This window comes from Thamnophis elegans, chromosome 2 (genome assembly GCF_009769535.1).
Source record: "Thamnophis elegans isolate rThaEle1 chromosome 2, rThaEle1.pri, whole genome shotgun sequence".
Lineage (NCBI taxonomy): Eukaryota > Metazoa > Chordata > Lepidosauria > Squamata > Colubridae > Thamnophis > Thamnophis elegans.
This window is the reverse complement of record NC_045542.1, coordinates 19,923,867-19,950,389: the sequence shown is the minus strand read 5'-3', so window position 1 is coordinate 19,950,389 and position 26,523 is coordinate 19,923,867.

Sequence of the window (26,523 nt, the reverse complement as noted above, 5' to 3'; positions counted from 1 at the left end):
AAAAGAGCAAGGGTTAAAACTCCCGGCCCAACTCCTAAACAGGATCAGGTAATGGAGAATTCTAAGAAGAACCAAGTTTCATTGACTTTTAAGTCAAAGCCATATGACTGGTCTTTCTTGTCAAATTTTGGGACTTAACTCTCCCCTCAGGAAAATGCCAGATTGAGGAAACTACATGTACTCATCATTTCTGCATTCCCCTCCTTTTCTAAGAATCTGCTAACAAGATTGTCAGGCAGATTGGTGGGAGAAATTTCTTTTCAACCAGAGGCTTTCGATATTACCCATTCTGGGTGTGTCCACCCACCACTTTGAACATGGTACTGTCATTCCTAGAGTATTCACAACTCCGATCTATTGCAGGCTGGCACAAAGCAAGAGGAAGTGGTAAAGTTGGGTGGTTTGCTCAAGCCTGGGAAGGCATTTATTCTGGTACTCTTGCTGGCACTAAATGACACACCAGTGCTGTGGGGGTGGATGTTTAGCAAACAGTGCTTTTACAGCTGCGGCTAAGCTATCTGTTGAATCTCCTCCTACGACAGGCCTAAAGGCAGATCCTCTAACCCAGTGATGGTGAACTTTTTCGGCACCGAGTGCCCAAACCGGAATGCATGTGCCTGTGTGTGCTGGAGTGCCAGAAACTCCAAGACCAGCTGCCCGGTGTGTGCATATCTATTTTTTGGCAGTTTTCCAAGCTGTTTTCCGGTGCTCCGGAACACATGAAGACCAGCTGGACAGCGGGCATGTGTATGCAAAAAAATGAAAGAGCGGCCATTTTTCGGGCCATTTTCCACCCATTTTCAGATGCTCTGAAAACCAGCCAGAAAAATGGCCTGAAAACGGCTCAAAAAACAGCCTGTTTTTGGGGCGGTTTTGGCCATTTTTCAGGATATTTTCTGGCACTCCAGCACACACGAAGACCAGCTGGCCAGCTGGTCTCTGGCACATGCATGCACACTGCCCACCTGGTCTTCCCGTTTCTGACATGCATGTGTGTGCAAAGACCAGCTAGCCGGCATGCATATGTGTGTCGGAAACCAGAAGATCATCCTCACCTCACGGCACACACATGCGCACTGGGTGGCTGCTCTTCCAGTTTATGGCACTTCCGCGCACATGAAGTTTATGGCCAGCGCGTCGGAACCTGGAAGAGTAACCGGTGATGGCTCGTGTGCCCAGAGAGATGGTTCTGCATGCTACTTCCAGCACGTGTGCCATAGGTTCTCCATGACAGGCCTAGAAAGTCTGTTCAGAAAAGTCTGTACATCAGCCCAAATAAAATGGGGCACTAATACTACCCTTCATTAAAGCACCACAGGGGTGGCAGGGGATCTTGGGCAAGAACCTGGTTTGAGGGGAAAGCGGTTTTCATTCTTTCTGTCTTCTCAGCATGTCTCTAATCCAGATTTGCTTCCTATGGCTGGGGTTAATATGGTAGCAGTAACACTGCACCTTCTGACATTTTTCTTGAACGATGAGCAGTAGACCCGGGTGGTCTTCCGATGCCTAACTATTCTACAACAGCATAAGAATAAATCCTCCATCCTGAGGCCTTACTATTGAAATGCACAAATTATAATAATCAGGAATACAGTAATGAACTTTTCTATAGAAACGTTGTGACAAATGTTGCATCCCCAAAGTTTAGACTTCAGATTTTTTTTTTCTTATTCTTTGGGTGGGGGGTTTCTACATCTTTATAAGGTTATAAGGTTATAAGGTTTATTGCACTTGTATGCCGCCCTATTCCCGAAGGGACTCAGGGCGGCTAACAAACCAAAGGGGAAAGGGATAATACAGACAAAAAACAAAAGGCAAACAAACAAAATACAAAAACAATTTAAAAGCAACCAACAGCCACACAAATTCGAGAGGGGGTGGGAACTCATCAGCCCCAGGCCTGTCGGAACAGCCAGGTTTTGACAGCTTTGTGGAAAGCCTGAAGGGTGGTGAGGGTCCGGATCTCCACGGGGAGGTCGTTCCAGAGGGCCGGAGCAGCCACAGAGAAGGCCCTCCTCCTTTCCAGTTGAAGATGCACACTGACATTACCCAAAGCCTCAAATCTCCTTGTTTCCAATTTAGTACATTCGCTTAAAGGAGTACTGTAGGTGGATTTCCATAAAATCTCTTTGAGTAGAAACAGAAAAGCTAACAGGATAGGTATTTTTCCATGACCAAGGAGGTTTGCATTTCTTTAGGTTCATCCTCCAGGAATGCTTAACTGCAGCACCAGAATGCTCAACTCCACAGTGGCAGATAATTAACATGGTCCGCCACCTCTAATCAATGACGTAGGTTTCCATGTCACCTTAAAAACGTCACCCTGCCAGATTCTCAGGTAGTACATCTTATTTATTTTATTTATTCATTCAACTAATATGGCTACCCTTCTAGTAGAATGCAACTCTGGGTATCTAACATTGGACAGATTTTTTTAAAAAGCACCCCAGGCAACAAAAATAAAAACATGAAATGTATCGTATTCAGATCTATAACCCTAAACACAGGCTCACCTACCACTCTGGCCTAATGCTCAAGGGAAAAAGAAATATCAAGGAATAGAGCAGTGGTAGTCAACCTCGTCCCTACCACCCACTAATGGGCGTTCCAGCTTTCATGGTTGGAGGTACGGGTTTTGTCTGATACTGAAGCACTTTCCTTTTAAAAATTTAATTGACTTCCCTACTTTATAAATCACCATTACTGTGGAACCGGTGGGCGGTTAGAAAATTTTACTACTAACAGAGATACAAAAGTGGGCGGTAGGTATAAAAAGGTTGACTACCCCTGGAATACAGTTTTCCTGATGGAATTGGCCAGCAGTGCATTCCAGGTGTTGACCAAATCTGGTAAATCCCACAACACTCTCTTATGCTCTAGAACAGGGGTGTCAAACTGGCAGCCTGCAGCCAGGATGCGTCACATGCAGGCAACGCCCACTCCAAGTCCGTGAAGGGGGGAAATGTCATGAAACGTCACGTGATGGCAACATGACACCATGAGTTTGACACCAGTGCTCTACGATATCAAACCATGTAATAGGGCTGCATTAATATTATCCTTCTCATCTTTCCTATTATCTATTCCTGTAGTATCTTATGACTATCATTTTGGTGTTTGTATCTTATGATTTATGTTGCTCATTTTTATTTAGTATCTCATGACTTGAGTTTGTATCTTATGATTTATAACGATTGTATGATATGATGATGATTTATCATTTGTTGCTTGTGTGTACATTGAGAACCTATGTCCCGGAGATAAATTCCTGGTGTGTCCAATCACACTTTGCCAATAAAGAATTCTATTCTGTTCTGTTCTAATAGGAATGCTCAGTTACAATACTCTTCATTCAAAGCAAGATTTGTGAAGAAATTATATCATTATATATCATTATACATAGCAAGACACGATCTGATTAAAGAGAAAAAGAAAATTGGAATGATCTTAACAGGCGTACTTCATCAAGATGACCATGGAGCCAAAGAAAACATAAAATGTAGTAAACAATTCTCACCATATTTTTTAATCACAGTGAAAATTAAAAAGTCAAAAGTATCAATTACAACAAAAATTATATTATTAAGGATGCAAGTATTATATGTAATTCTCAACGGATAGGAAAAAAAGTGATACAATCTTTATACTTGATTTTGTATATGTACCAAACAATCACTATTTTTATTATGGGTATTGTGTTTTCAAATGTTATTAAACCTCAGATGGTGACTTCATAAATGGAGGAGTTTTAAAAAGAATGATATTCAAAACTGGATGACTGAATAAATATAAACCACATGATTGAGGGAACTAGGTATGTACAATCTAACAAAGAGAAGGACTAGGGGTATTAAAATAGCAGTCTTCCAGTACTTGAGGAGCTGTCAAGAGAACAGTGGGGTCAACTTACTGGTATGCCACGCCCACCAAGCCACGCCCACAGAACTGGTAGTGAAAATTTTTGAATCCCACCACTGGATGGTAGGCCCTAAACTAGTCTCCTGCTTGAGCAGGGGTTGGAAAGAAGACCCACACAAGGTGCCTTCTAACCCTATTATTCTGTAGTCTAGGTTCTAATAAGAGCAAGATTAAAATATTTCTTCCTTAAATTTCCTAGTAGATGCCAGAAATATCGTACAGAGGGAACATTATTGTTGGGTTGGATCCAAAATGTGATCCCACAGAGGACTTCTTTCATCCCCCAAAAGTTTCTGATCTTTACCAATGGAATGGAAGGTACTGTGCTGATAAACCGCTTCAGGCAGCCCCATATAAGCCTGAAAAATCTGCCTAGAAAATTAAAAAATTGTCAAAACTGTACAGGAAGGTGAAATGGGTAAAAACACTTTCCTTTCCTCCTTTCTATCTGTAGAAGCATTTTGAGCAAACTCTGATTAAGGTATGCTGCCACTGATGAAAGTATTCAGATCTCTTCCAACATATTCATTGCTATAAACTGCAAATGTTGTAATGGAAGACTGTAGGAAGTGGCCATTGGAGTTGCTGGTGTACTACTCCTAGTAGCTAAAACAATCATAGTGACTGATGAGGGATGCTAGAATATGCAGTTCGGCAATACCTGGATAGTTACAAGTCTTCCAACCTTATTATAATTCATGTAAAGAAAGAATTTAAAAACAACATGAAAATACCATCCATCGGGTACTGAAGATATCAATAGCTCCATAGCAGAAATTATACTTCCTTTTCTTCCAAATATGCTTTCTAATAATGTTGTTTTTAAAAATACCTGTGTAAGGGGTAATTTATTGGTCCTTAGGAGGATACTCTAGAGCAGTGGTTCCCAAACTTGGCAACTTTAAGACTTGTGGACTTCAACTCCCAGAGTTCTCCAGCCAGAAGAGCTAGCTGGAGAATTCTGGGAGTTGAAGTCCACAAGTCTTAAAGTTGCCAAGTTTGGGAACCACTGCTCTAGAGCAGGGCTTTCCAATCTTGGAAACTTTAAGCCTGGAGGACCAACTCCCAGAATTCCCCAGCCAGCTTTGCTTAAAATTGCCTTAAAGTTGGCTTAAAGTTGCCAAGGTTGGAGACCCCTGCTCTAGAGCAGGAGTGCCAAACCCACAGCCCGCGGGCCAGATGCATCACATGCTGGCCCCATCCCCGCCTGGTTTAGCAAAGGGGGGAAAAGTCCCGATACGTCATGTGACACCTCTGTGACAACGTGAGTTTGACACCCCTGCTCTAGAGCATATTAGATTTTGTTTGAAAGTTTCCTTCTGATATCAGAGAAATGCCAGACACAAAAGAGGAAATCTAATATCAGATACTCCTTCCAATAATTCCCTTCAGAAACTATCAAAGTCAGGTCACTTTGGCTTTAGAGGAATCATTGAATGTGTTGGATTTTTCTTCTGAACCTCAATCAAGTGAGCGTTGGATCGGGTGAATGGATGAGGCAGACTCAAGCTTCAGTAACAACAGTTCTTTATTAGATACAACTATGTACAATCTAGCAAAGGTTCTGTCTGGCAGCAGCCCTTTTATAGGGCTCTGGCAGACCTTCGACCAATCAGATTTGAACGCTGTTCCCGCCGGAACAGAGGACCTTGGTGGAAACGGCTATTCTTATTCTCAGTATGTAACAGTGAGGGTCCTTCGTGCTTATTCTGGTAAACAAAAACAAAACATCAACTGCACATCTCAGATATGCTTGTGTTGTCAAGCCACAAGACATTGGCTGAAATCTAAGAAAATATCTTTAGATAATAGGTTCCCAGCCTTTTCCTCTTTCCTTAGTGCTCTGTTTGATTTTATTTATTTATTATTTATTTATTTATTTATTTATTTGTCTTGTATGCCGCCCACTCCCGGAGGACTCCGGGCGGCTCACAAAAGACAAGGGAAACGGGGGGAAAGAGACAAAGACAACATATTAAAAACAAAACCAACATTCACAATTTCCGTGGAGGAAGATGCTTCTCAGCTCCCCCCAGCCTGCTGGAACAGCCAGGACTTGGTGGCTTTGCGGAAGGCTGGGAGGGTAGTAAGGGTCCAGATCTCAACAGGGAGCTCGTTCCAGAGGGCCGGAGCTGCAACAGAGAAGGCTCTCCCCCGGGGAGTCGCCAGCCAACATTGGCTGGCAGATGGAATCCGGAGGAGACCTAACCTGTGCGATCTAATTGGTCTGAGAGAGGTAATCGACAGGAGGCGGTCTCTCAGGTACCCAGGTCCGATGCCATGTAGGGCTTTATAGGTAGCGACCAGCACCTTGAAGCGGATTCGGAGACTAATAGGTAGCCAGTGCAGCTCACGGAGGATAGGTGTAACGTGGGTGTACCTAGGTGCACCCACAATCGCTCGTGCGGCTGCATTCTGGACTAATTGGAGTCTTCGAACACTCTTCAAGGGCAGCCCCATGTAGAGCGCATTACAATAATCCAGTCTTGAGGTCACAAGGGCGTGAGTGACTGTCTGAAGGGCCTCCCGATCCAGGTAGGGTCGCAATTGGTGCACCAGGCGGACCTGGGCAAAGGTCCTCCTGGTCACAGCTGACAGATGGTGTTCTAAAGTCAGCTGTGGGTCCAGGAGGACTCCCAAATTGCGAACCCTCTCTGAGGGGCGTATAATTTTGCCCCCCAGCCTGAGAGATGGAACAATTAGCCAATCTTTGGGAGGGAACAACAGAAGCCACTCGGTCTTGTCTGGATTGAGTGCCAACTTGTTTGCTCCCATCCAGACTCTAACAGCCTCCAGGCACTGGAACATCACTTCTACTGCTTCAGATCAGATGCTTAATCAGATGCTCCTGCCCCCCGCCCCCCCCCAGTCCATGCACCAGCACCTGCCTTGTGCGTGCCAGCAACTGGGTCACACAAACAAAGGAAGTCCCATTTGTGGGATGCAGGCAGCATATAAAACTATTCTCCCTCTGGTCCATGGAACAATCTCTCTACACAGAACTGGTCCCAGATGCCCAAAAAGTTGTGGGCTGCTGAGATACACCGTTCTTCTTTTAAATGTCCATTTCTCATCTTTCCTTTAAAGGAAAAGCTCGTTTTAAGGATTAAGGAGTGGTAAAACAGATTAGAAGTTGATAAAAATTTTGCAATATTCTGTTCTGTCCCTCCACTGGTTCCAATCTGAACCACAAAGGCAGCATTCTGCACCCAGGATTTCCAAACACCCATCAGAGGAAGTTTCAGCTAGAACCTAATGCGGTAATATAATGTGGGTGGTAAGATGTGTGCAAGATGACCAGATAACCATTCAGCATCTACTAACCTAAGCTGTAGGAAAGTGCTTGTAGTCACCACAAAAGCCAACATTAAAAAAATGATGCAAAGAGTAACAATAATTGGAAACTGAAAAATCTAGCTACGCTGGAGGGAGGAAATAGCTAAGTGCTGAATACAATATAGCAAAGTAATAAAGTGATTCCTTTCTAGCTTTGCATGGAATGTTTGTGTGGCTTTTTGGCCCCACGAAAATCACATCAGGAAGACTCTGAGATCATACTCTGTATCTTGTACTTCCCTCCAAAGTATGTTGGATGTATCCCCATATCTGCTACAGAGATTTCTAGTCTTCTAGAGGAGTTTTAGGGGTAAAATGAGGTCTATAGAAAGGTGGGAAATCTGTTCTACTGAATACAGTCTAAACCTGTGATTGCGAACCTATGGCATGTGTGCCACAGGTGCCATGCTGACCCTCTCTGCGGACACACGAGCCGTCGCCCCAGCTCAACTCCACTACACATGCACACATGTCTCCTGCCAGCCAACGGGTGTTCAGGTCTTTGCCACGCATATGAAGGGGCAGGGCACATGCGGAAGATGTGCATGCATGCATGAGGGTGGGGCACATGTGCAGGGGTCTCACGCGCATACAGGGATGAGTTGCACATAGGGGCAGGTCATGCATGCAGGGAGTTGCACGTGCATGCACAGGGGTGCATGCAGGGGTCATGCGTGCATGCGTGGGGGAAGGGCACTCACAGGGGGACAAGTGCATGCACTAGCAGGTGAGGGCACGGAGGGTGGTTGGGCACACATTGCATTATGGGTGTGTGTGCTTTTGGCATGCAACAACAGAAAGGTTAGCCATCAGTAATCTAAACCATACATTTATCAACAGGAAAAGCTGACACACACATGGATTTTTTTTCTTCTTTTTTTTAACTAGACATTACAGTAATTCTTGGCAACGCTGCCAGGAAGTTTTTAGAGAATTAAATCTTACATCTTCATCTGAAAAGCAGGCTCATGATGCAAAACAGTAAGGTGGAATAGTGGTCCTTGGTACGTACGGCCTAGTTTCAAAACCTACATTTGATAACTAAATGAATTTGCTAAATATTCATGATTTTGCTTCTTACGATCAGGTATTGATTCTGCCTGACACCACCTTATGCTGCAATGAGGAGCATAAGTTTTTATTGAATAAACACTTTTATTTCTGCCACCAATTTGTGTGGAGGTGGTGGGAAGGTTTCTTAGGATCGCAAGACAGGGAGAAACCGGTGCGACAGCCTCAATAGAAAGAATACTATAAAATCACACACATACTTTGTAAATCTCTTCCTATAGCTGGAAACTGTGTCTTGGATGTAAGAAGAATAGAAGCACTTCAGTCTAAATCAAAACAAACATATGAAATAGGCTTCAGGACACTAGAAATGTCTTCCTTGCTTTTTCTGCAAAAACCTTTTAAAAAACCGCTCAAGTGAAATTATGGAGTTTCCAGACCACAGGCCTGCGGTTACAGAACAAAAATTCTGCCTCCACTATAGCTCTACAGATATAATGTTCCCTTTCTTGGTGGCTGGGAATCCCAACCCACCAGCGCTTATTCTTTCTCCCCCTTACCCTTCTAAAGCAATGCTGCTCAAAGATGTGATTTCAAGAACCTCCCCACCCCTGCAGGATGCGGTCTGCTAGGATTTCCCCTGCTTTTTAACCGACAGCTCATCAATACATGTAAATGTTCAGCGTTTAACCAAAATCTTAAAAAGCGACTTCATATCTCTCTCTCTCTCTCTCTTTCTCTCTCTCCTTTTTTTACTTCCTCCACTCTTGTTCAGTGGAGAGGGGAAGCCCCAGACCATTTTTAATCTGAAGTGATACAAGCTGTGAGAGTGTGATCTTAGCTGACAAGGAAAAGCCCTTGCTTCAGTTGCGCAAGAGGTGCGTTCTAATTTAGCATCTGAAACTAAAACTCTGGCCACTCCACTGCCAAGCCATCAGGGAAAGTAAGAGATATAACTATCAGAACGTGAGTCCTGATGTCATCCAAGACATTCCACGCTCCTTCAAAAAAAAATATATGTTTTTCTACATATTTTATATAGGTAAAGGTAAAGGTTCCCCTTGCACATATGTGTAGTTGTTCCTGACTCTAGGGGCGGTGCTCATCTCCGTTTCAATGGCGAAGAGCCAGCGCTGTCTGAAGATGTCTCCGTGGTCATGTGGCTGGCATGACTAAATGCCAAAGGCGCATGGAGTGCTGTTACTTTCCCACCAAAGGTATTCCCTATTTTTCTACTTGCATTTTTACATGCTTTTGAACTGCTTGGTTGGCAGAAGCTGGGGCAAGTAACGGGAGCTCACTCCGTTACGTGGTGGTAGGGATTTGAACCACCGAACTGCCAAACTTTCTGATCGACAAACTCAGTGACTTAGCAACTGAGCCACCGCGTCCTGTAAAGCAGTGGTAGTCAACCTTTTTATACCTACCACCCACTTTTGCATCTCTGTTAGTAGTAACATTTTCTAACTGCCCACCGGTTCCACAGTAATGGTGATTTATAAAGTAGGGAAGTAACTTTACTTTATAAAATTTATAAAGCAGAGTTACAGCAAACCCCTACCGCCCACCACGAAAGCTGGAACGCCCACTAGTGTTGACTACCACTGCCGTAAAGCATGTCTTAATCTATCTGACTGCTCAGTAAGAAAGTAATCATTTCTAGCCTGTAAATGCAACAGTACTGCCCAATCAGAATGAAGGTCCAAGTTCCTTCGCTACAGTTGTGCAGAGGATGAGAGTTTAATGAAGAGTTTCTTATGCTCCACTATGGCTAATCATTCTTTTGCACAGCTTTCAGCCTCATCTTCTTTAGGAAGGAAAAAAATGGAGGCAAGAGACAATTAAGATGGTTTGTTTGGCTTTGTTTCAGTGCGCAATTCCTTCAATAAACTATAGTTAAACAAGTCACAGTGGGCACAATGTCTCAGCGGTTAAAGACCCTGAGCTTATCAACTGCAAAGCTGACTGCTTGGGTTTAAGATCTGACACTGCAACAAGGTGAGCTCCCGTTTCTTGCCCCAGCTCCTGCCCACTTAGCAGTTCGAAAGCATGCAAATGCAAGTAGATAAATAGGTACCACTTCTGTGGGAAGGTAACAATGTTCTGTGTGCTTCGGCGTATAGTCATGCTGGCCACATGACCACAGAAATGTCTTCCAAGGATGCTAGTTCCCTCGGCCAAGAAACAGAGATGAATACTGCGCCCTAGAGTCAGACATGACTTGACAGGGGAAACCTTTATCTTTAAACAAACCACTGCTTTCCTCAGTATGTGAATGCAATCAGAGACGAGGATGGATGTGGGCGTGAGCAGATTATGTGTGTACATGAGAGAGAGTGATTGTGTGCTATAGTTTTGTCAATGTTGGCTCTAGCACTTTTGCCTGTGATGGGAGAAATTTCTTTTGTTTACCTTTAATACAAATTGGTTTAATATTTAATATTAATGAACTATTAATATCAATAGATAAGTAATATTAAACTATTTAACTTTGCAGTTTTGAATCAATAATGGAATCAAAACCTGATTACAGTTTTAAATCTCCATTTCTATTTTTTAGAAATGTACAAAATGTAGATTTTTAAGGAAAAATAAGGATAATTTAAGTTAGAAAACACACATGTAAAAATAGCTCTGGTTTTCAGCAGTTTTAAATAAATAAATAAATAAATAAATAAATAAATAAATAAATAAATAAATAAATAAATAAATAAATAATAAATTGAAAATAGACTACATAGCTTGTAAAAATGAAAAGTGAAGAAAAACCAACATTAATACATTTGTGTATTTGCACGCAATACCTACCTCCCCCACCACAGTCATATTTCCTGCAGATATTTTTACGCACACCTGAGAAATGGTGTATACATTTTCAGACTGATCGAGATGAAGTAAAGTGGTATGAAAAAGCTAGTTGCAAGCTTCTCCATCATTAGTGGAAAGTGGTTCCTTACCAGATCATGGGAATGCTGTTAGACAAATAATCTCCGTGTTAAAGCTACCTGAAGATGTATTGGTTCTAATGGGAAATAGTTGCGTTAATAGCTTTAAAAACAAAAATCTGGCCCTCTCTTTCAAAAAGACTCACTAAGGATTGTGCTTTCAATTTTAGGCAGCTGCCAACTGAAATGCATGTTGGAAATGTGAACAACATGAAGGGACTTTTTATCATGTATTTGTGGACATGTACAAAAACTAAAACAACTGTATTCACATAGATACTTTGAGGATTTTAAAGATTAATAACCAATTGAAGCCAGAATTTTTCCTTTTAGGATTAGTGGATAAACATGGAAAATCATTTCAATATATGATCCCAGCAGTGAGATTACTATAGGCACAGAGATTCAGCACTAGCCACTATGGAGGAATGATGAAATTGATAGATTTTGCTGAAATTGATAAATTAACTTATTTGATTAGAGAAAAGACATTATCTGCATGTTAACTGGAAGCCTCTTATAGACCTTTTGGGTAAAAATTGGGGGGAAATGAACATATGGTTTTGATGTTTAATCAGTATAAATTATAGAAAGATAAGTAGTACAAGGTTACCTTACAAGAAGTTACATATATATTTGTACTTAAAACTGCTGTGAAGAATATTGGAAGGCACTTCTTTATTACCTTTTTTCTTTTCTTTTTTTTCTTCAACCTTTTTCTTTTCTTTTCTTGCACATTTCTTGTTCTTTTTTCTTTTTTACTTTCTGTTAGTTTGTCTTAGCTTTCCTCTTCTTGTTGAAAAGTTTTAATAAAAACTATATTTAAAACAAGGAAGTCTGTCCTAACTGCAGGTAATCCTCGACTTACGACAGTTTATCTGGTGACCGTTCAAAGTTACAACAGCACTGAAAAAAGTGACTTATGTCCATTTTTCACTTATGACCATTACAGCCGTCCCATGGTCATGTGATTTACATTCGGATGCTTGTCAACTGACTCACATTTATGATGGTTGCAATGTCCCCGAATCATATGATCCCCTTTTGCAACCTTCTTGACAAGCAAAGTCAATGGGGAAACCAGATTCCCTTAACAACGGTAACCTAACAGCTGCAGTGATTCACTTAACAAATGTGGCAAAAAAGTTGAAAACAGGACAAAACTCACTTCACAAATGTCTCACTTAACAATATATATTTTGGGATCAATTATGGTCATAAATTAAGGACTACCTATATAGTGTAACTTGTCACAACACACAGTATGAAGGGATTAAAGGTTGCTGACAGGTTGCATCACTGAATATGAAAAAATTGACACAGCTATGACAGGGCGTGTCACTGTAATGTATTCTTCACTTCACCCATTCAGGCTAGCCAACAGCTAGGTTTGCCTAACTCCAATATTAATTTTTCTTTTTCTTTTTTTTTCAATTTGCAGAGACAGTTTTAACATATTCAGAAGTAGAATTCTTCCAACTGCATTCTCTTCCAAGATAGACGGTACCTTATAATATTGGAACTGTGTGACACTAGCAGACAAAACTGACCATCTTGGACTGACCACCATTAAAACCTGCCCCTATTAAAAGATGCTGAATGTATTAAAATTAGGCAACAAACCAATAGACCAATTTTTAGATTGCAACATCTCCAGCTGTGAAGGCATTTCCTACTAGGCCTTCTCAGAAAAGGAGACAACTGAGAAGGTTCCTCAAAACATGTAATAGTGAGTAGTCATCTTTTTGCAGAATCATACTACATATATGCCTATGAATACTTGCATTTCTAAGGAAATTGAAAAAAGACAGAGGCGGTGGTTCATACTGCAGTAAGCAAATCAACATGTTGTTTTACTATTTGGAAAATGAAGCTATTGCACAAAAGGCCAAAAAAAATTAAAAATGACGCATGTAGGGCTTTTGGAAAATGTTAGATATACTTTAGGTGTGGTCCCATCATTTATGAGGAAGGAAGAGGTAGGATACCAGCACCCACGTTATACATCCTCAGGATAGCCATTTCATTCATCTTTTTGGTGCTAAGGACAATAGCATTGGGACTGAAAATATACCGTATAGAACCATGCTGATTAAGCACATTTTAATTAGGGTCAGGCAATTATTATTATTATTATTCTGAGCCAAAACTCCACTGAACTGATTTTAATGGGGGAAAAATCTCATATTTTAATACCTGACTGTGCCTGGCGGCCCCAGGAACAAACAGTACTTCCTTCCATGTAGGTAGAAGACCTATGTTAAGATATTACATTTCCTTTTTTGCCTAAACATCAATGATGGAAGTGTGTCCAATTTTATAAAAGTAATGTGCTTTACATCCTCAAAATTCTTAATTCCACAGTGGAAAGCCACTTGAAATATCAGTATTAGATTTCATTATTGAAAGTCAATTTTGAACAATTTTTTTCACGCTGTCATTTTAGGATCTGGTGCATTTTAACTATCAAGGTAAAAGTTATTAATGAAAGTAGTTAAAAGTGGTCTTTCCTTCTAATAATGAATTTTTATTTATTACACTGTAAATGATCTCCACTATCTTAATGACAATAATTATAATTTTTAGTAATCTGAACATTTAATATACACTAATCTATACATCTATTTAATCTAATCTATAATCTATGCCCCAAATCCTGCAAAGTATCAACTTCTTTGGGTTGGGGAAAGGAAATTAATCACTTAGTTTTACTGCTTCTACAAATCATACAAAGGCATTTATTTTTGCTTGGTGGGCTTCTGATTGTCTATGGACACCTCAAGTAATGAAATATCTTAAAGTGTCCCATCTCTGTACTTCTGACCATTGAAACTGAACATACTCTTTATTGTTATATTTTAAAAACGATATTGATATATTTTATTGTATAGCTCTTAAAATAATGGCAAAAGAGCTCTCCTTTCTTCTAACAGGAAGATAGCCCAGTTAATATTGCCTCCTGGTGGTTCAGATTTCCTTCCACCTAATTAATCTGAAATTAGATCTTCCAAACAACGGGGATACTTGTGGTCTTTAGCATTCCAGCTATACTCAGAGGATTAGGGGTGGGCTTCAAAAATTGCAGCAACGGGTTCACTGCTCCATTGCTGGGTGGGGATGGCCATGGTGGGCATGGCCTAGTTGCCCTCCTGTACCACAGGGGGGATTTCACCCTCCCCAGGCTCTGAGGGCTTTCCTTGAGCCTCTGGGAGGGAGAAAACTGCTTCCCCTGAGCTACAGAGGCCCTCTGGAGGCCGGAAACAGGCTCGATTCTGGACTTCTGAAATTTCCGATAGGCCCATTTTTTGCCCTCCCCGAGCCTCTGTGTGGGCCCTGCACTTACCTGGCATGATGAACAGGCCACGTGGAGACTCTTGAGAGGGGAGCGGAGGGCAGAGCGGGGTGGGCGTGGCCAGCCAGTGGTGGCATTTGAGGGTTGGCTGAACTGGCAGAATCCTAGTTAGAGGATTAGCCGAACCTGTGCAAACCCCCAGCAGCCCACCCCTGCAGAGGACTCTTTCTTATGTAATATTCACTGTAGCATAAATGAGACCCAAAGACCAAGTCCAACATCCAGTGCAAAGCCGAGGCCACCTATAAAACTGTCTTTAGCTATCTCAATTGGTTGTGTTTTATTGTTCCACTGACATAATTCTAGCCATGGGCACAATCTAGAACACTAGTATAGGAAATTCTAGGGGTGGAAATCCACGCATCTTAAAAGTCACCAAGGTTGAAAAACACTGATCTACAACACTTCATAGCTGATATGATCAGGGGTTTGATCTTTGGATCACTTGAGGCTATTGTAGGCATTCATAGAAAGAAACACATACATCCCTGGTTACTGAGAATTGCTCTAATGGCCATTTTTACTTGGTCTGCTGAATAAGTTGGGTGCTTGGTTTCCTCAGGGGCATCTGCTGCATAATGCCTTTCTAGTGTTTTCTGAATGCTTGCTAGGTTTTATGTGGGATCCTTTTAACCAGAGATTTAACACTCTTTGAAAACCGCACTAGATTTATGTTAATGGAATGGAATGGAGTGGAGTGGAGTACTATTAGGAAATTTCTCCTTAGTTCTAGGTTGCTTCTCTCCTTGATTAGTTTCCACCCATTGCTTCTTGTCCTACCCTCAGGTGCTTTGGAGAATAGTTTGACTTTGACCCCCTCTTCTTTGTGGCAACCCCTGAGATATTGGAACACTGCTATCATGTCACCCCTAGTCCTTCTTTTCATTAGACTAGACATACCCAATTTTCAAAAGCTGTACAGAAATTTGACATAAACAGGAAAATTAGCTGGGATTTGGCAGAAGTGCATTGCTGGTTCTGTCACCAATTTCAGATTTTTTTTTCTGTGACACAAAATTTTATGTGGCCATAAATTTTTATTCTGTTTACAACCTGGATTGGATGAGGTCACTTTCCACATCTCAAGTGATTGTGACCATCAAAACCTTAGACTTAGAACTTCTTAGACTTAGAATAATAGAGTTGGAAGGGACCTTGTAGGTCATCTAGTCCAACCCCCTGCCCAAGCAGGCGACCTTATACCATTTCTGTCCTGGAAGTAATTTGGATAATAACAAAATGCCATAATTACTTCCAGGACAGAAATGGTATAAGGTCGCCTGCTTGGGCAGGGGGTTGGACTAGATGACCTACAAGGTCCCTTCCAACTCTATTATTCTAAGTCTAAGAAGTTCTAAGGTTTTGATGGTCACAATCACTTGCTGGTAGCAATCACTGTCATTCCCTTACAGAATTAATCAAACATTCTTTATCATTCATCCCTTACAATTTATCCTGAAATCTTCCTGTATGTCTGAGTGTGACCTCTAAGCCAAGTTATATGACATAAGTTGAGTGCTCTTTCAGAAGAGCTCTAGACCAGGGGTCAGCAACCTTAAACACTCAAAGAGCCACAAAGGTCCTAACCGAAATCCCCCAGTTCAATTCTGGAGCCGACCGGAAATCCGGTTCTCCCACCATAGAGTCTCCTCCTAGCGAGGCATCCTTTTTCCTGTACCTGTCCTAACTGAAAATCCTATCAATTGTGGAGCCAACCGGCGACAGGGAGCTGCACCAGAGGGATGAAAGAGCCACATGTGGCTCCAGAGCCACGGCTTGCTAACCCCTCCTCTAGACCCATGTTCAGAAATAGCCCAAATGATAGGTTAGCAGAAAGCAAGTCTGAGTCTGTAGTTCATGAACCAGATTCAGATTAGCAGGTGGTTAAATGAACTGTTCTTAAGTATACACCTATATTCCCCTATCCTTGCCCCACCACATAATAAGGACAGCAATTGGTGGTGGTTTTTCCTGCTAATAGGTGGTGGAAGAAAAATCAAACTAGGAATGCTTGTCATATACCATAAGGGCAGCATCACTGTCTGTCCTTCTGATGAGGTAGTGTTGAAAAAAATATCCTTCTGGGTTCAGTTCCAAGTAGGGAAAAAGACACTGGATTCATGGAAGTTGCTTGGAAAGAAGGTTTATTGATGAACAGGATGACATGAGGTCCTGGACAAAAAGGGAAAAGATGCTGAGAGTGCCTGGGTTTTATGTCCTTTCTGGGCATTTGAATTTGAGTTTGTATTCTGATTGGTTTTCGGACTCCCATGGGGCCACGCAGGGATAACTTTGTAGGTTGTGTTTTGAGTCCCAAGCTTGGTTGAGCCTTGCTGGGTGATGTAATCTTCTTAGGTGCCATGTGGTGAGTTCTGTTACTAGATGGGTAGAGGGCTAATCCCAACTTTGTTGGATCTTGGGTGAGGGCATTTGCCTATGAATAGATTTAGCTGTCGCCTTACCCCTTAAGTGGGGACAACTGCTGTGGGCTATTGAGTAGGGTGGGGGCTATTAAGAGTGAGTCTGCTTCCTGCCTAAAAAATCATGCTTCTCCATTTCTTGTCCAAGGAAATATAATATTTTGCTTTTTTAATATTTCCTAGAATTTTTCATTTTCTAGGAGAGGGATGGGTGCTAACTTCCTACAGTAGAATGGGGCTTGGCAGTCCAATTTATGTGGCATAAATTTCCATCTCCTGAAGACCAGAAGAAACCTCTTCAACTCATCTGTATGGTTGGGTCCACGCAGACCCAGTGGTATAGATGTGATATTTCCCCCCCACTGTGTCTTATATGGACATGAACTGAAAAGATCAAACCTCACACAGTTCCATAGAACCAGCTAGTGTTACTCTGAATTACTTCCCAAGAATCACATTGCAATCTTTAGGCAGATCTAGTTCAATCATGTGTCACTATCATTTGAAATACTCTGGGCCTCCAGATCCAGTAGTATTTATATTCTGATTGCATTCATTGGTATCATTGCAACACAGGCACAACAAACATAACTCCTACATATGACTAAGTCTCCAGATCCATCTTCTGGTTCCTTCTTTTACTAACAATTAGTAATGGCAAATGGAAGTAAATGTCAAATATTTTTAGATTGTCTCCCACACCAAGGGTCTAATGTTGCAAGCCAAAAGAACAGGCTACTGCAATTGTATGGCCTAAGCTACAGTATCATGGAATAGAGACCCAATTCATCAAATCCAATCAGACTTTTTGAAGTCTTATACATTCATCTCAACCATTACAGGATGCAAGTTGGCTAACTTAGCAGTTGTCCATTTGCCCATCTACTGGGGTTCCCAAACCTTTTGGTTGATGCACACATTTAGACTTTTGAAAGTAAGTTGTCTGCACAGAAGTGGCTATTGCAAATTACAAAATGGCTGCAACAAAAGGCAGAAAGTCCTGCTTGATCACAAAGGGACTGCCATAGTGAATAAATCCAGCCTCCACTTATCCTATTTTATTTCATTGTTTTTTTTTCTCCCTAGGCCAGCTTCCAAGGAAAGCTCTGGGACTGCAGCCACCTTACCATAGTGAGTTTCTAAGAATATCTATAAAGCTGATGCTGAAAGCCATTCTTGGAAATAGAAATGGGTAAAACTGGAGAAAGGTGTTTTGTTTTGGTGTGTGTAAGTTTTTAATTATTTTTCAAAAAGTGTGTGTGTGTGTATATAGGTAGATGCAGATCTGTCTGTATGTCTGTCTATAATCTGTCTGTCTGTCCGTCCGTCCGTCCGTCCATGCATGCATCTATCTATCTATCTATCTATCTATCTATCTATCTATCTATCTATCTATCTATCTATCTATCTATCTATCATCTATCTATCCATCCAGTTGGTAGACAGTGCTTTTAATGGACACCAGGATTTGGTGTTAAGGTTATTCCACTGGGGATCTCAGGATTTGATCAAATCTTCTGAACTTCAGCAAACTTTTTTATGCTGTCAGGGTTTTATGAAGCCAGAGGTAGGTTGCTGCTGGTTCAGCCCAGATCGGGCGAACCGGTAGTAGTGGCGGTGGGAGGCTCCGTCAACCTCCCTGGACGCATACGAACGTGCACGCGTCCCCAAGAAAACCAGTAGTAAAAATAATAGAAACCCACCACTGCCCTAAAGCATATTGGACATGCCAAAATGGATATGCCAAAGTGTCCCTACATCTAAACAAATCCTTTGAAATGCTGTGGGTGCTATTCTTTTCTTCCTAGCCCAAGAAGGAGACCCCTCTGCTGTATATCTCCGCCTGGATACACAGGCGGCAGTACTTCCTCCCATGAGAAGGTTAAAGGGGGCAGGCTGTGTTTGTCTTTGCATGAGGTGTAACCGTGTGCCTGTGACACCAGCAGGATTTATGAGACCCCATTAAAGCTATGAAGATCGTGCTCCCTGACAGAGAAAAACAGTTGGTTAGGAAGCCCTGGGGCTCCTCCTGGGGCATACCTGGTTCCTAGCTTCTGCTTCCAACTTTTCCAGGCCTTTCAGGGCCATTTCTCAAGTGAGTTTTGAACAGGGTGATTAATGCTCCTCTGCTGAGAGCAGAAGGCTACGTTTCCTTGGCAGGAGCATTCCCCAGCTGAACTGTTGCAAAGATTGAGCTTCCTTCCTCTGACTAGGAATGAAGATATCATAGCCTCAATTCTCTCCCTTACTGCCCCGCTCCCACGAAGGATGCTACAGACTGGGGGAGACCAGAAATGATTCTCTGAGTGAAGATGAAATGAGGTATTATAAGCTGACATGGCACCTTATAATACTCCACATGTGACCTGGAATATCTAGGCATCAGAAAACCTTCACGTACTCTTCTCTAAGGTCAAAAAATGACAATAATAATGAATAAGAATTTGTTTCCTTTTCATCCTAAGCCAGCTGCCTGAGATGACTACCTCCCTCTGCCTAATGATAGAACTGATTTTCTGGCAGGCTTTTTCTTTTTCTCTTTCTTTAAAATAGTTTTTATTAAACATTTTCAAGTTTAAAAAAGAACAAGAAAAAAATACAAAAACAAATACAAAACAGATAAAAACACAAACAACATAACAAAATAATATACTTTCCCAGCTTCCCGTATCAGCATGTATATTCTGCTTTTGTAGTTTACTATTCAATTGTTGCCTTCTTATAGTGTTCAACAATTCTAATGGTAATGTAATAATTATATTACAATATAATAGTATAGTGCATATAATCAAATTTTACCAGGCTTTTTCTGTTTAAGAAAATATTCAGAAATTGCTTTGGGTCGGAAACAGGCACGCAAGATTATTACTTGAACGTCGTTCAGTTCAGGAAAAATAAGCATTTTAATCATTGTAAAAATAAGCATTACAATAAACATTGTAAACTTGTTAAGTTTGGCACATTTACTGTCACAGAATTGGCTCCTCTTTAGTCTATATCAGTCAGGCTGCAACTAGAATACTGTGTCCAGTTCTGGGCATTGCTTTTTAAACGTATTCTGACCAGTGGTTAGATTCAAAAATTTTTACTACTGGTTCTGTGGGCGTGGCTTTGTGGGCGTAGCTTTGTGGGCATGGCAGGGGAAGGATACTGCAAAATCCCCATTCTCTCCCCACCCCACTAACCTGCTTTCCAGCTCCATTCTCCTGTTCAGGGCAACAGAAGAAGATCAGCTGAGAGGCTGGGAGGTAGCAAGGGCAGAAGCAGCCTATTTGCCAGTTCTCCGAACTACTCAAAATTTCCATTACCGTTTCTCCAGAACCTGTCAGAACCACCTCTGATCCTGATAAAATGGAGTGTGAACAGGAAAGGGAAGAGACCAGTGGTGGGTTACGACCGGTACGCCCCAATACAGGGGTACCAGTGCCTGACGGAAGCACCAGGTACCATTCTGTTTCTGTGCTCTGGAGGGCCCACCCGCCCGCCTGTGCTCCTTACTAGTATTTGAGCTGTTCTAGGCTTCCGTGCACGCACACGGCGCATACGGCGCCTGCACGATGCTCCACCGAGAAGCTGGAGCATCGTGGAGGCATCATGGAGCATCGCAGGTGGTAAGTACACATGTGCAGGCTGCCTGTGTGTGCGCGCGTGCTGCACGTGTTCATGTGGTGGCTGCCCAACCCCGTTGCACTGTACCAGTTGCATTGGGATCCGGAATCCACTACTGTAAGAGACGTTAAGATATAAAGGCCTTGGAAGGAAGAGCATATGAGAAAGAGTTGGATATATGGAGAGGACAATGGGAGAAAATTGTCTTCAAGTATCTGAAAAGCATCTAATGGAAAATTTGGAGCAAAATAATTCCAGCGCATAGAACAGTTTAAATTGGGAGGAAGTAGATTTTACTTGGAGATCAGGAAACAATAAGTCAGGTCTGTTCAACAGTGCGACACAATGCCTTGGGAGGTGTTCATTTCATTATTTGTTAGAATCCTGCCTTTATTATTGTTGCAAATAACTCAAGGTGCTAAACATATCCAACACATCTCCTCCTATTGTCCCCACAACAAGTGAGTTGGGCTGAGAAAGAGAGTGATATGTTGGACTCCCAGTTGCTGGAAGTACTTAAACTGAGGTTGAAGGCCAAGGACCTAAACAACATTTAACAGTACTTAAACAGAAGTGGAATGCCAAGGATGCTTTAGTAGTGGTTTTCTTCATTGGGTAGAGGGTTGAACTAAATGGCCTCTAATGTTATTTCCAATTTTCTCATTCTATGAGTCAGTACTAGACTCTCCAAAGAACTTCTTAAGAAGGCTGCATTTTCACAATTTGCCAGCCAGTTGCAGCTAGACACTCTTCTGTTGTTGTAAAAATAGAACAGCTCAGCCAATAATGGCAACAATAGGTTGCTTAGTACCACCATTATTACAAAATAGCATAGCGTTCAGATTTTCAGCCTACACTAAGGGCAGGTGGCAAATTCTATGGAAATGTATGAGGTCATTAAAAAATAGCACATAAACTAGCTTTTTATTACCAACCGTACCTGGGACTAATTGTATTTGCACAACATGCTTACTCATAATTTACTCATGCTTACTCGTAGCTAATTCGATCATGGCTTATTCAATTTTCCCAACTTCTTACGCTTGCATCAAACACTGAATCATAACCTACTTTATTGGGCAAGCAAGCACAAGCTAGCCCCGTAATTTGCTAACAGAGACAAGTGATACAAGCTAACTAAAAGAAGATTGGCCGCTTTGTGCTTAATCTGTCATATAAATACAATCTCCATTTTTATTTTTGGGGTAAGGTTTATCATATTTATCTTAAAAAGGTAAAGGTTTCCCTTGCACATATGTGTAAGTCGTTCCAGACTCTATTTCATCTCCATTTCAAAGCCGAAGAGCCAGCGCTGTCCGAAGACGTCTCCGTGGTCATGTGACTGGCATGACTAAATGCCAAAGGTGCCCGGAAAGCTGTTATCTTTCCACCAAAGGTGGTCCCTATTTTTCTATTTGCATTTTTACATGCTTTCGAACTGCTAGGTTGGCATAACTGCCAAACTGCTGACCTTTCTGATCTTAGACACTGAGCCACTGCGTCCCTATATATTTAATCTTATATTGAGATAATTGGGTCTACCTCGCTATTAGGTTTATACTGACTGACAGCAATTCTCCAGGCTATCTTGGCCATCGCTACTTTCCTAGTTAGACTATCTTGGTTTCTTTGATTCAAATTTGCAGCACAATTCTAACCATACTTGCTTAGAAACAAATACACTGAGCGTGTTTTTAGAAGTGTGCTTTTGTTGTGGGACACACAGCTGGTATTAAACAGAAATCAAAAATCCTTTTGTGAATCTACTAAAAAATCAGCCAGGAATCTGTTAGTAGGACGTGATCCATTTCTCTGCCCAACTTTGTGTTAGGATAAGATCTCTAAAATAACCAATATTAACCCTCAATGGTGAATAATGTCAAGGTTCCAAGTAACACCCTCAATGAAAGAAGACTCCAAGGCTTGAGGTTCCTCAAAGTTCCATTTTATTAAAGATGTCATATTGGCACACCTGGGAAAACCTGGATCTGAAAGCTTCTAGGTTTTCCCCACCCAAACAAAAGTTCAAGTCCCAGCCCAGCACCCACACGTCCATCACATGGCCCAATCAGGCACCGTCCCAACTGGAGATGCCTCCCAGTCACACCACTCCAAGTGCTCCCAGTCCAAGTTCCTTGACTTTCTGAGAAAGGAATGTTATTTTGACTATATCTATCTCACTTCATATAATCCCCCCTCCCAATTTCCCACAGCATTAAATGTGGCAGGTCTGAAGGTCCAATGCAAAAGATGACTTCCAAGCCTGAGAAATGGAATACCTATTATTGATAATTTTGTGATTGTTGTGGTTGTTATTTGTAGTACCAACAATTAAGATAGCATTTATTAAATTATTTTCATATAATAAATGTTTGGGGGTGATGAACAATCTGAAATTTCACAATGAAGGGGTTGATAAACTGTGCCCAGGAGAAAAGAGATTCTTTAAGATGCTATTTAGGTAGAATTTAAAAACGCCTCTTGCAATAAGTGTTTTCTTTCTAACCAATTCAGTAAATCTCACATCAATTGGAACATCATATGAAAAGCATGATCTATTTCACATAAAATCATATAAAGACAGTTTATAACCCTGCCATGGAACATTGATTTGGCATAAGCAGGGAGATGTTAGTTCTTAAATCTTTGTAATTTTTTCTTGTGACTGATAGACTTCTCAAATAATCATGCCCTAATTCATGTTTCCAAACAAACATTTTAAGTGGAAGTTATGTTTATTTTTTGCTTCTTTTTACTTCAGTAGGAACATTCTTCACAGCAGTCAGCAAAAGGAAGTTGTAAATTCATTTGTAGCACAAATAGAGGATGGGAGGAAACAGAAAGGGAAGTATTTCTCCATTGTTACCCATGTCATCTGATGAATCTATGTTTTCTAAAGGATCCAAAAACTGTCTCCTCTAATCTGGCATATGCAGAATCCCAGGGCTGCATGCCAAATGACTTTCTGAGAGATGTAGTCCTAGCACTGATGATGTTACCTAGCTTGGTAATGAAATGTCTGCAAGAAAACCACCAGCCTCAGAGAGCACCAAGGACCTTACAGTTCAACCCTGAGCTACAAATATTCTCTTCTATCAGATGTCGTCCTATCAGAGCTTCAAAACACAAGACTGGAAAAATCTACTTAATACCTCAGTTCCATTCTCTGGTTCGGAGAATGCAGTGAAGAGACCTGAATTCCAATACAGGTAGTCCTCAACTTACAACCATTCGCTTAGAAACTGTTTGAAGTCACAAGGGTACTGAAAAAAGTGGCCCCGGCACTTGAGGCTGTTGTAGCTTCCCCATGATCATGTGATGAAAATTTGGGCATTTGGCAACCAGCAGGTATGTTGCAGCATTTTGGGGTCAAATGATCCCATTTGTGACTTTCCCAGCCAGCTTTGACAAGCCAAAGCTTGTCGATCAGAAAGGTCAGCAGTTTGTAAGTTCGAATCCCTAGTACCGCGTTACAGAGTGAACTCCCGTTACTTGTCCTAGCTTCTGTCAACCTAGCAGTTCAAAAGCACATTAAAAATGCAAGTCTGACAGGGAGCCATTGAGAGGGGCCTTTCTTCCCCCTACTCCCATGCCCATCATCTGTGCCCTCTCCCTTCCCCCTCCCATGCACTCTTCTTTCCCTTTCTGTCGACGATCCTGGCACATTGCCCCAAATCCATCAGGCGCTTCCCCATTGGGCCACTGGAGAGCAAACGTCACGGCTAGCTTTCCAAAGGAAGCTGCGAAGGAACTGGCATCACAAACAATTGCCGCTCTAGGACACCACACTTGCTCTCCTTAATGACCCAGGCTCTCCCTTCTCCCTCCCATGACATCACAAACAGTTGCCACTTTAGGACACTGCACTTGCTCTCCTTAACAGGCCAGGAGTTCCAGAGTTATGCTGGAACACACACACACAGACACACATGCATACACACACACACCAGGGGTGTATTACCCCCCTCCTCCCAGTATTTGTTTCCAGAGGGTAAGTCATCTGTGTAGCAAATTTGGTTGAAATTGCTCGAAGCGCTCCAGAGTTATGCTGGAACACACACAGAGACACCAGTGGTGTCTCTCCTCCCTCCCCCCCCCCCCCGATTTGTTTCCCGAGGGTAAGACATCTGTGTACCAAGTTTGGTTGAAATTGCTCGAGTTATGAGTTATGCTGGAACATATATACATACATACAGCCATTTTTATATAGAGAGGGATGGAAAAGATAGATAGGAAAAAAAAGAAAAAAAATTCTATTTTCCTGGGATCTATAAAGCAATAACAGGCCATTTCTCCAGAAGCTTCTTGCCTAACATTGAACAAATCAAGTTTCCATAACAGACTTCCTCATATCTAAAGATTCAGGTTTTAGAGAGACCAAAATAGGAGGGAGATTCCTTTTGAAATGTGTCTTCTACAGAACAATTTGGCAACTCTTATGTACTTCAAAGAAGCATGCTACATTCTCTGGAAAAATTATCTATTCTAGGCTACTGTACTCAGAAACTGCAGTAAAATCTGTGTATGTTTTATATTACCTGATTGATTCTCCTTAGTATCTTTTCCCTGCACTTAATGAAGCTTCTTAATTTAAAAGCAAGCTAGATCTTGAATACGGTACAGGTTTCTGATAAAGATTTTGCTGTTATATTCTACAAATAGCAATAGCAATAGCAGTTAGACTTATATACCGCTTCATAGGGCTTTCAGCCCTCTCTAAGCGGTTTACAGAGTCAGCATATTGCCCCCAACAACAATCTGGGTCCTCATTTTACTCACCTCGGAAGGATGGAAGGCTGAGTCAACCCTGAGCCGGTGAGATTTCAACAGCCGAACTGCTGAACTGCAGTCAGCTGAAGTAGCCTGCAGTGCTGCATTTAACCACTGCGCCTTGGTGGCAATTCAAAAAAACCAAGCTGAACTAAATGATTGGGTGACTGACTAGTAGTTAACATCTCTCAAATTAAAAACCTGTAGACCTTCAAGTCTCCCTAGTCAGGAACTTAGGTTGAATCAGAGGGTATAATACAAAAAAATAACAATAAAACATTGCAAGTAGGCAGCTGTATGATTTTTCACAGTCATTATCTACAAAGACATGCACATCAAAGTCATATTTTCTTTTGCTTTGACAAAAATGGTCACACATACATACACGTGCAAAAAAATGCATTCTGCTCAGTACTGAAGCAACATCTTTATATGCAGCTCTATATGCAGTAAGCCTGCTGAAAATTATTTTTCACACACAAGGAAACAAACATTGACACTTAAGGCTTTTATTTTTACCCAGCCCTAGCTTTCAGCTTTGAAACTTTCAGTGATTCCACATGATCCCAACATTAGGAATAGGCAGTAGGGAGTAGGCTATAATATTTCTTTAGTTGATTTTTTTAAACATCATGTTGAGCCTATTTTACTAGTTTTCCTTTAGGTCCCTGTTGTGGCCCACCAATGGCCAGCGGAGCTGGCAGAAGATTCAGGCAGTGAGGAGGTTGGGGAGGAACATGGGCCAGTCCTGGAGTCAGGGGAAGCCTCTGATGAGTGCTCTGTATCAGAAGCAGAGATGCAGCCAGGGCCATCTGACAGTTATCAGCTACCTTCGGAGTCAGACATCAGTGAGGCAGATGAACAGCTGGAGCCTATTCTCAGTGTGCTCATGCGCAGAGTTACCAGATGAAGGGAACAGCTAAGGAACAAGGGTCGACTTGGGAATAAGGCCACAGGTGGACAGTGAATGGCCCTTCCCATAGGGAGGGGTGTTTACAGGAGACAATTACTTCATTGCTGCATTCTTGCCAAGTATTGTGGGGTCTGAAAGATATCAGCCTGCACACTCTCCAAGCTTCAGAAAGGTCGGTAATTGTGAACTATCTTGAAAGACTGGGAGAGGAAAGACTTTGCAGGAGAGGAATTCACTGTAAATGAAATA